Source organism: Quercus robur, chromosome 3 (genome assembly GCF_932294415.1).
Source record: "Quercus robur chromosome 3, dhQueRobu3.1, whole genome shotgun sequence".
Lineage (NCBI taxonomy): Eukaryota > Viridiplantae > Streptophyta > Magnoliopsida > Fagales > Fagaceae > Quercus > Quercus robur.
This window is the reverse complement of record NC_065536.1, coordinates 37,589,894-37,602,339: the sequence shown is the minus strand read 5'-3', so window position 1 is coordinate 37,602,339 and position 12,446 is coordinate 37,589,894.

The following is a 12,446-nucleotide window of genomic DNA, read 5'->3' as shown; positions in this document are numbered from 1 at the left end:
AATCTCCCCCAGTTATAAGAATTCAGTCCTCTGAATTCATCACAAGTTGAATGAATTATCAGGCTTCCACTGCGCTACTTTAAAGCCACAATTGTATCGATCTATACAAATTTGTCACTCACCACCATAGTTCAAAACTATTTCACAACATATGCGTAGACTTCTCCTTCCCAAGATTTGTAAAATTAAAATTTCCAAAGCAAATGGAGCCATGATGCTTCCGTTGCATAATACAATATCACTATAAAATCTCTTACTCAATTACCCATAGTTTAAGAACAACCATATTACGAAAAATATAAGATTCTTTAAAGATATACACATCTCTAGTCTAAATAGCTCTCTAAGTTCCTTTCAATATGAATAAAAGTTCCAAGGTCCATTCTTTTAGATTAACCCTAATAACTGATTTTCCATTAATTATATTTCAACAAAATTCCAAGGCCTAAGTAGTCTCCAAAAATTACAACAAGGGAAATCCACAATTTTGAGATCCACCATAGACCATTGAATGCTAGCATCCATTTAATTCTATACCTCAAAATTAAGTAGTGCATCCAAAGTTCCAATCCTTCCTAAGTTCAAAACAAATTTACAACATATGCATATATCACTGTATTTTTTTTATTCCTAAAGTTTTGTAAGATATAAATTCCAAAGTCTCCATAAATAATCTATTGAGCATTGATATAAGGGTCTATCATAGAACATCTATCTTAATCATAAATTATCTTCACAAATAAGCAACATTTATTAACCTTTAACCTCTAAGGGCTGGAACTCATTGAAGAGATGGGTTCCTTATAATTACATTTTCTATTATGAAAACAAGTCTCTAAGTATACATCGGCTAGAAGGGAATAGTCCATGAAGTATATTCAGCCCTTTTTTTTTTTTTAACTTGCAGATAATATTGTCCCATCAGCCTAGAACTTTAGAGTACAATGCAACTTTATATTATTAACCACTTGTCGATATAGAACAAAGGTACCACAATGAACTATAATTCAACTTGTAATAGTCTTTCAAAATAAACTCGCTTGCCATCCCAACTACTTCAATATCCAATCAAAATATGGATCACTAGTCCAATTCAATACTACCACGTATTTGTGTTCTATCCACCTCATTTTCTATTGAGCCAATCCATTAACTCTTATCAGTTAAATTCAAAGAATTACATTTTTGGCATCAAAACTTATTCCCCAAGATATTAAACAATCCTCCAAGTCCATAGAAAGAAATTGAGGCCCTCAAACTTTTAAGTAACAAAACATGTCTCAAAAACATTTAGGGAATACCTCACACATAAATTAGGCTATGGTAATCCATGTAGGTCAACCCTAACAAGAACAAAGATCCCAAAAAGTTGGTCCTTAACATTAGAATCCAAGGAAGTCACCAATATATTATTGAATTCTTTAAACACCCTCAGAATTTATATAATAACATATAATATAAAGTGAACTACAATAACCACAAATTGATTTTCCCTTCAAACTACAAACTTTCCATTAATTTCCTAACTCCATGTAAACTAAAATCAAGGAATCGCAGCTCTAACATCAAACCTTAACCCCTAAATAAAGTTCTGCAATTTCTAATTCCCTAAATGCACTTTGTTAGGTTCTAAAGTCTTAGAATTTTATGTATTTAGAACTCTAATTTGTATTGTTGGCAAACCATGATCAAAACAATATTTTAGAAGTATTTTTAGTCTAGCTCAAAGTTGTGATTTTATGTAAAGGTGGAATTGAGTTAAAGCAGGAAGCATTGTATCTTTCAGCCTGGCTCGATCGATCGAAGCTCGGGCAGAATGTTTTTCTGCAGATTAGTCCAACTCAGCCCTAAGTGTTTTAAAACATTTTTAGGGTTTCTTATTTGTTCTAAGTGTAAAAGGCAAACCCTAGCCACGTTTTAGTGTTGCTCATAATTGCGGTTTGTGTAAATCTCTTGTGAGATCTAGAGGAGCTTTCCTTTACCCAAGTTTAGGGTTTTCAAGGAGAAGATTTATCTACACCTTGATGATCAATTCAGTTGCTGCCATTGAAGCTTAAAGAAAACACAAGCAGGTGTGCTTGTATCTAGTGGTGAATCCAAGAAAGAAGGAGCCCGTGGATTCGGATCTTGCACGTGGTCATGTCAGTAAGTTCTACTGGTTGGTAGCAATAAGAGGTCGAGCGTGGGGGCTTGTAAGTCTTATTGTATGAACTTCGATTCTTTCAAGATAGTGGATTCAAGTTTACCTTGAGGATAGCTAGGTCAAATCCTCCCTAGGTTTTTACCAGTTTGGTTTCCTAGGTGATCATATCTTGTGTTATTTATTTTCCACTGCTTTGCATGATTTGATCTTTATTATTGTGATAACCTAGACTTGTTTAATTGGACTAAGTAACAACTTGGCTAATTACCTAGGTTTAATCAATTGTTTAAGTGGTCTAAAAACTATCACACTCCAAATTCTAAATAGGACATATAGTAAACTATCATTCAATAATTAGACCTTTGAGAATTGCCTACAAATCAAACTAACCTTAGGTAGGTCGACTATATTAGGCAAAACTATCAAATGAGTTTTCAAAAGATCAGTCATAAAATAGCAGGAAGATTTCCTTTGCTTTTTCTTCTCTCACTTTCTTTTCCTTTTCAATAAGAAGAAGAAGTTTTAATAACCAATCTAATCAATTACAAAATTTCAAGAATAAAACACACCCACTTAATACTAGTATAAGAACATAGAAGTATATCAATTTAAATCCTCCTTTTCATTTTATAAGTCACGTACGCATAAACCCAAGAGACATAAATATAAAATCTCGACGAATCTGACCTAACAAAATTCATCATATGACGGAACCTCACCTACACTTCTCATCAAATCGTCAAAAGAACACTATCTATGGCTTAATAACCTTCATAAACAATGATTATAACCGTAATCCCTAATGTGCAAACCTTATTCCAAATCAAATCCTAGTATAGAATCTGCAAGATCATAACCTAAGCTCTAATACCAAATCAAATCCTAGTATAGAATCTGCAAGATCATAACCTAAGCTCTAATACCATTAAAATTGTCACGCCTCGAACCCAACTATAAAGACAGACACGTGACAACTGCCGCACGCTTATAAAGTAAGCACCCTATAAGTGTGCAAGGCCATATTAGCAATTAAAAATTTTCCTCAAAAATTAAATCAAATAAATCCAAAATACCTCAACAATTTCTTTATGAATAGATCTCCAATAATTTAATAGGAGCTATTAGGACATATATAAATCATGTTAGGAACATATGTCAATATAGAATTGGCTAATCCTTTGACAAAACGCACTTTACTTGTAATTGGGTAGATCTAGGATGTGTTTAATACTTCAAGAAACAAGGTTTCAAGTCCAAGTGTTAAAGCCATGCAAATATGTCCAATAATCAAGTGAAGAAGTATTGGATTTTAAAACTCGATAGCTAGCTCTACAGATAGCATCTATCGAGGTTTAGCAGGCAACTTTTGCCTAATGCTCGACAGCTGCTCAATAGATACCCTATCTATCAAGATTTATGAAAATTAGATTTTCAGTTCTGATTTTCATCCAATCCGTGTATATATGTATGGGCTTTCTTTTCTCACAACCCTAAACATATATAAGGATTATTTTAAGGGCCGTTACAGCTAATGCAAGTGAGTGCAACTTGATGCAAAGGTTTTTCACAAGTATATTGTGACCGGAGATAATTTACCCTAGTTTATCTTTTTCTTCAAAAAGTTTCTGCGTTTGTACATCGTACGGTTTTGTAACCAAGGAGTTTCGTGATCTTCATCATTTTGATAAACTGAAGAACTTTGCAACCAACATCCTTCTCAAGTTGGTGGTTAGTCACGTACTTGGATTCGTACATCGATTGGTTAGTCACGTAATGGGAGCCGTGCATTGAAAGGAGAGATTGTCACTACAGAACAAGTCCAATTGGGTATTGGGGTAAGGGTTCAACTGTAGGTTGGTATAAGGTACTGGGATTCCTTTACTTGTAATCCGTTGTTGTGATAATAGTGAATTCTCGAGAGTGGTGACCTTAAAATCACTTGTTGGTGTTTTTGCCTTGGAGTTTTTCTCCATTCGTAAACAAATCACCGTGTCAATTTTATTTTCCGTTACATATTAACTTAGTTGGTGATTTGTTTGTGCTACTGTGCGTATTGCATGTTAATCGGATTAATTAATTAACTTGGCTAATTAATTGATTAATTTATCACAGGGGGTCAATACATTCTTGGCCTATTAGGAACAAAATCCAAACCTAATGTTTGTGGTATCAGAGTAGGTACACTCTAATTAGGTTTTAATCTTTGCTGTGTGATCCATTGACCCCTATTTGTTACAGATGGAGGACAGTCTCTTATTATACCTCCTTTATTTGATGACACTAACTATGCATATTGGAAAATATGCACGAGAGCTTTCTTGCAGTCAGTAGATGAATGTTGGCAAGCTGTGGAGATAGGTTGGACCAAGCCAAAGAAAGCGTCGGCCGATTGGGATGATGCTAAGATCAAGGCAGCTAATTTCAACAGCAGGGCATTGAATGCTTTATTCAGTGTGGTCACGAATGAGGAGTTCAAGAAGATATCCTCTACTGAAACTACAAAGGAAGCATGGATCATCCTCTAGACAACCTATGAAGGAACTAAGGCTGTCAAGCTTTTGAAGCTTCAGAGGCTTACTACAAGCTTCGAAGAGATTAAGATGGAGGAGGATGAGTCATTCGATGAGTTCTATGCCAAGCTCAAGGACATAGTGAACTTAACCTTCAATCTTGGGGAAACCATTCCTGAATCCAAGATTGTTAGAAAGGTACTCAGATCTCTACCCGAGAGACTTCATGCCAAGATCACTGCAATTAAGGAATCAAAGGATATTGATAAAATTCCTTTGGCAGAGCTGGTTGGCAATCTGCAGACCTATGAGTTGGGTTTGACATGGATTGGGAAATCTAGTAAGGGTAAGAAAATGGCATTGAAAGTCAAGAGCAGTGACACTGATGATTCTTCAGACGATGAAGAGTCAAAGATGAAATTTTATATCACCAGGCAATTCAAAAATTTTATGAAGAATGCCAATGCTAAAGGATTTGACAAAGACCGCAAGTAGTCCAGTTCGTCTCAATTCAAGAACCAAGACAAAGGAAAGAAGGATGCTAGGGATGACGATCAATACACTGTTCCCTCAGGACCAAAGTGCTTTGGGTGTCAGGGCTTCGGTTACATGAAACAAGAGTGCTCTACGTATCTCAAGACTATTGGAAAGAGTAAGGCACTTGCTGCTACTTTGAGCGATACTGAGCCTGAGGATGATTCTAATAATAAGGATGATGGAATCCTAAATGCCTTTATTGCCACTGTAAATCCTACTGAGGGGATTATTGAAGATGTGGATCATGAAGAGGACTTGGTGGATTTTAAGTTCAAGGAAATGGACAATCAAGATGTTATCCATACAGCCTATGAAAAGTTGTATAAAGTTTCTAAAAAGTATGAGAAACTATATAGGCTAGCCACCAAGAAGATGAGTGATGTGGAACTTGATTAAGAAGAGCTTTCCACTAAGTTTGATGAAGCCAATCAGACCATTGGAGCATTGCAATTTGAGAACAATTTCTTGGCTGAGAAAACCAAGAAACTTGAGGCAGAGTTGTTCCAATTCAGAGATTAGTTGGAAAGGACTTCAAGTGAAAAGCTTGACGAGATGCTCATTTTTCAAAAATATGCTTCCAATAGAACTGGTTTAGGGTATGATTTCTCTTCTCCTAATATTGCTTTTTGAAAGTTCAAATAGTGTATAAAACACCCTTGAACGTTTAGACCCCCAATAAAAAAATTACCAATTCAAGCTTTATGACAAACAATAAGTGTGTGGAAAATGAACACAAGCTATAAACAAAATTGGTAAACAATCTAAGCCAATTAAAATCACATCCATATCAGAAAATAAAAGGCGAAGATTAAGGGAAGAGAGATGCAAACACAAGGACAACACAACGATGCGTTATCGAAGAGGAAACCGAAGCTCTCGGCGTAAAACCTCTCCGCCGCCCTCCAAGCGGTCAATAATCCACTAGAAAATGTAGTTGGGATACATGAACAGCAATAAATCCTTCAAGCCTAATCTACCTAGTGTACCTAAGCCCTCCAATCTTCTTGCTCCAACGAGGTTGCGCCGAACCTATTTCTTTTCTAACTTCCCGGATTCCGCTACTTGACCATAGCATCAATCAATGTGAAATTGGTTCCTTCCTAACTGCTTCACAAAGTACCAAACAGCCCTCTCACAGAAATGGATATGGTGAGAAAAAGTTTTGGTAATAAGCCTCTTAAGGATTTAACAATGGAGAGGAAGACAGTAGAGGAATTTGAAGAGTCTCTTATGTGAAGATTGTGGATGGATCAATCTTGTTTTTCTTTAGGGTTTCTCTCTCAAAATTCTCTTTGGAAGCTCTCTTTCTTTCGTGGGTATAAGGGGTATTTATACTAGGGTGAGAATAGAATGTGAAGAGTCAGGTTTTTCAAAACAGGGCTGGCTCGCGGCTTGACTGAGTCGCGAGTTCCAGCCACAAGGTAATTGAACGGCCAGTTGTCCTTTTTTGTCCTGCAGTGCTCCAACTAGCATGACGCTTCAACTTCTGGCATGCTTGGCACGTGTGCAGCTTTTGGCGGCTTGCAGCCGCAAGTCACCCGCGAGTCCCTGTTTTTCTTGCACACTCTTGAGTATTTCTTCACACTATCTCACTCACTACCCTTACAAGAATCCCACCTAAATACAAGGTTACGAATTGCTGAAATACAAGAAAATTTGGCTCGGAATAAAGCTAACAAGATAGTTGATTAAATTCAACCTTACACTTTTACTAGTACTATTGTTTTTGTTTCACCTGCTAATAATGTTAAATCTGAGAACAATGATGTGCAAATTCTTTTAGCTAGTGAAAACATAGACAAGGGTAAATCTATCTAAGGAGCACCTCTTAAAGTTGATAAGAAAGAGATTAAAAACCCTAGGGCTAAGAAGGGAAATACTCAAAAGCCTAAACAAAAGAAGCAACATCTCTGTCATCACTGTAGAGCAACTGGACAAACTCGACCAAATTGCTATAAGTAGTTAGCCACTCAACAGAGCAACAGTATGATCTTATCAAGAAACCAGAATTAATTTTCATCCTACTTTGCTCTTCTTGGACATCTACTCATAGCCCTCATGTTACTTTCGAACTTGAATGGGTTCAATTCTTCCCCCTTACTGCCGGATCAAGGGTTTGCAAAATGGAAATGTTCTTCCAAGGTGTGAAAGGAAAAATGATCCAAGTGATTTAGTCACTTTCTCTCTCTCTCCCCCCTTTCTTGTTTTTGAGTATGCATTACTTGTGTGTTTTGCTTTCTTGTTTTTGAGTTAGTCTAGTTTTATGCTTTGCTTTGCTTAACATGTTTTTGATTGTTTATTTTTAGTTTAGTTTTATTTTTTTTCATAAAAAAAAAAAAAAATTGAAAAATCAGAAAAATACAAAAATAGTGTGTTTTGTGTACATTGGTACTTGTATACCTTGAATATCCATTGAAACAAAGTTGTCTAAACTTTGTGTCTTTTGTAACTCAGATGAGCATCTCTATGCACAACTAAGCAAGTGAGCTTTGTGGCTCGTGTTGGTGATGAGTAAGATTATGTAATCTCTTGTACTTAACACTCGTATCACTCTTTTTGACGAGAAGAACTAGAAAATCCTAATAGAAAGACATAAATAACCATCTCACCACTGTTGCCCGCCAATCATGAAATGACATCTGTATGCTTCGACATAGCAAAAGTGCAATGTCAAAAGCTTAACATCATTGGGTATTTCTTTTCTCTCTCCTATATGCCCATGCATGATATGCTTAACAAAAGAAAATATGCAAAGAAAATTAAAAGCAAAAATAATCAAAATACTTTATATATGATTGCAAGCGTGTCTTCTAGGAGATGTGGGAGTTATAGGATGTACCTCGAAGGTGATAGTCTCCATCAAGCAGTTATGATTATGTGTGAGTTAAAGTGATTTCTTATATCTCAAATCATCATAACATGTAAACACTTTTGCAATCTTGCGATGTTTTTCACACACAACATACAATATTCTTTGCTACTATTGATACATGTGCAGATACAATGTGATTTGGCCATCACAAGAAATACATGTGCTAATGTATGCTCACTAAACTGTCTTAACTTTTTTTTTGAAACATAAAATTGGTTAGACTTGTTTAGTGTGTGTGTGTGTTTTGGATCTAAATGCTTAACATTTTTCTTGATGAAAAATGTTTTTGAGAACTTAAAATGATGTTTGGATCTTTCGTTGAGTAGCATGTTTGATTGCATTCATGTCTGTGTTTTTCTCTTCTTTGAAAAATCTATTTTTGAGTAATCTCGATAGCTTCTCGACACCTCTCAACAGCTAGGCTATCTATCGAGCCTCTTAAGCTTCTTTTCTCAATAGTTGTTATTGCAATTTTGATCCATCAAGGTTTTTAAGAATCAGGCTCGATAGCTGCTCAATAGCTTCTCGATCCATCGAGGAAGTTTTTGTATGGTCGATAGATTCTCGATAGCTGCTCGATCCATCGAGGTCACTTTGCTATGGACACCTCTTGATAGCTCCTCGACAGCTCTTTGGGTTGGTTTTTGTTTAAATGAGTTTAAATCATCATGCATTGCATCACATTTGCATTTTAACAATGATTAATGCATTTTAGATGTGTGCTTAATATGTTGAAATAATGTGTGCTGGTAGGTCTGGAATGGGCTGAGCCCATGATGTTCTTACTTTTTCATGTCACATGTTCATGCATTTTTCATACATACATATCTTCATTTATCTTTATTTTGACATGGATCTGTGTTGGTGCTTTTTGCGTGTCTCTCTCTCCCTCTCTCTTTCTTTTGGTTAATTGCTCTATGGCACCTAAACGAAAATCCATTCCATTCTAGAACCCTCTTCATTCTGGGGCATCTTTTTCTTCTTCCCCCGCTAATTCTACTCCATCTCACATTCGGTTCCATGATGATAAAGCTTGTAAGGACTTTTCAGAGAACTTCTCACAACGCGGCTTTCATTCGGAATGCCAAGTTGTTTTATCGGACTTTTCCGATACTAACCTTCCCACTGTCATCTATTGTAGGGGTTGGGAGTCATTGTGTGGCATCTCGGTCACCTGTCCTTCCGTGATCATATAGGAGTTTTACTCCAACATGTACGGATTCAACTATTCAGTACCTCATTTTATCACTCGCATTTGAAGTACACGCATTATAGTCACTCTGGATCTTATATCCGAGATGCTACATGTATTGAGGGTAGAGTTTGTTGACTACCCCAGCTATGATCTTCTTTAAACTATGTTCAAAGACGAACTCTCATCTCGTTTATGTGAGACACCTTCTTCTTGGGTTGATCGTCAAAACACCCCTTGCTTGGGCTTTGTAAAAGGTTCGAGGTTTCTTAACATGATGATGACATTCATTCTTCATCGTTTGTCTCACTATAACTCTATCACAAAGTCTCATGCTCGATTTTTGTTACCCCTTCTTGAGGGACTCACAATAGATTTTCTCTTTCACTTCATTCTTTCCCTCATAAATGTATATAAGGATACGACGACCCATGATAAGCTCATTTTCCCTTTGGATATCACGTAGATTCTTCGCTACTTTTCTGTCTCCTATCCTGAGTCTACACACTTCTCCCTTATGTGTGCCATAGATGCTACTACTGTTAGACGGAGCAAGGCCCAGCTTCAACCGAAGTGGCGATGGACCAAGATGGTGGCTCTTCTGGCCTCTTCTGCTCCTTTTACATTCGTCCTTCTTCATCTGAGGGTGGTGTAACCCTCGAGGCGGTCATGGCCCGCTTCAGTACATGGATGCTCGCCTTGACACACTCAGTGATGAGTTATGTCAGGTGAGCACCCATGTTGGCCGTATTGCTAGGTGGTAGGCTCACCTTGGTGGCTTCGTAGAGTCTCCCTCTCCTTATCCAGAGGCATTTGAGGATGAGGACGATGATGGTGACTCTGACAACGATGATGATGATGATGATGAGGATGAGGATGCTAGCTCTTTCGATGATGACACGATGATTGCTTGAGTTACTTACCCTTTGTCATTCATGACAAAAGGAGGAGTAGTTTTGGGATGAGAGTAGTCATGTATTTAGGGGGAGAGTTAGCATAGGACATTTTTGTGATAGGGGGAATGTTTATATTTTGAGGGATGTAATGAGGTTATTTTGTATTTTCTTTTCTTTCTTTTACATTTACCTTATGTATATTGGTCTTGTGACCATTTGACATACATTGTACTTATCTTTTGATATATATATATATGTTGATGTATGTTATTCACCTATCTTTTTATGTGTTGTTTCTTTTCTCTCTTTATGCACATGATTCTTATTATTTGTGCACAATCTTTTATTTTTGTTTCACACTAAGATGCCATGATGAGTTTTGTTTAAAGTGTTTCAAAAATACAAGTTGTCAAAGTATTTCTTGCCATGAACTCTCTTCTTGCAAAGTTTTTCAAAAGTTTGTGTTAGGATAGATTTTATTGTATTCAACAAGTGAATATGAGTTGACTGATTTATGACTTCTCTCATATGTTCATTTGTTTGTTGTGGTTTTATCACGAATTGCCAAAGGGGGAGATTGTTAGGATATATGTAAATCATGTTAGGAACATATGTCAATATAGAATTGGCTAATCATTTGACAAAATGCACTTTACTTGTAATTGAGTAGATCTAGGATGTGTTTAATACTTCAAGGAACAAGGTTTCAAGTCCAAGTGTTAAAGCCATGCAAATATGTCCATGAATCAAGTGAAGAAGTACTGGATTTTAAAACTCGACAACTAACTCGATAGATAGCATCTATTGAGGTTTAGAAGGCAACTTTTGCCCGATGCTCAACAGCTAGCTCGTTAGATAGCATCTATCGAGGGTTAAAAGGCAACTTTTGCCCGATGCTCAATAGTTGCTTGATAGATACCCCATCTATAGAAATTATGAAAATAAGATTTTGAGTTTTGATTTTCATCCAATCTATGTATACATGTTTGGGATTTCTTTTCTCACAACCCTAAACATATATAAGGATTATTTTAAGGGCCGTCACAGCTAATGCAAGTAAGTGCAACTTAATGCAAAGGTTTTTCATAAGCATATTGTGACTGGAGACAATTTTCCCTAGTTCATCTTTCTCTTCAAGAAGCTGTTGTGTTTGTACACCGTAGGGTTTTGTAACCAAAGAGTTTCGTGATCTTCATCGTGTTGAAGAATTGAAAAACTTTGTAGCCAACATCCTTCTCAAGTTAATGGTTAGTCACATACTTGGGACCCGTGTATTAAAAGGAGAGATTGTCACTACAGAACAAGTCCAATTGGGTATTGGGGTAAGGGTTCAATTATAGGTTGGTATAAATTACTGGGATTCCTTTACTTGTAACCGCTTATTGTGATAACAGTGGATTCTCGGGAGTAGTGACCTTAAAATCACCTGGTGAGGTTTTTGCCATAGAGGTTTTCCCCATTCGTAAACAAATCACCATGTCAACTTTATTTTACGTTGCATATTAACTTAGTTGGTGATTTGTTTGTGCTACCATGCGTATTGCATGTTAATTGGATTAATTAATTAATTTGGCTGATTGATTAATTAATTTATCACAAGGGGTCAATACATTCTTAACCTATTAGGAACAAAATCCAAACCTTATGTACATAATTCCAATTGGCCAATAAATATAAAATTATTAGAAGACCATCCAATCCCAAAATCACTAAGCTTTTTTTCTTGCTCACAACATAACATCAAAACTACCAAAACTTGTTATTCTTCACAATCTGAAACTAGAGGGGAAAAAGGGGGTTGAGCTGACAACTCAATAAGTAACCAAAATCATTGGAAGAAGCCAAGGATGGCAGATGCAACATGGAGCTTGTTGTGGGATCTGGAGAGCTAGACAAGACACAGTTCCGAGAAGCCTTGTTGAAGTAGGAGCTTGGAGGGCTTAGGTACTTCGGGTAGATTAGGCTTGAAGGGTCTCTTACAAACCCATGTATCCCAACTGATTGTCTAATGGATCGATTATCACTTGGAGGGTGGTGGAGAGGTTTTTTGCTGAGTTCTTCCGTTTCCTCTTTGATAACACATCGGCATGTTATCTTGTGTTTGCATCTCTCTTCCCTACTCTTTTACATTCCATTTTACTGCTGTGTTGTCTTGATTATGGATTAGAGTTGCTTGTTTGTTTATCCAGTCACATTTACACTATTCTGCACTTAGAATTAAGTTAGTGTAAAATCTATCGAGCCATAGCTTTATTTTGAGGGTCTAAACAGTTGTTGTGTTTTTAACACATTTTCA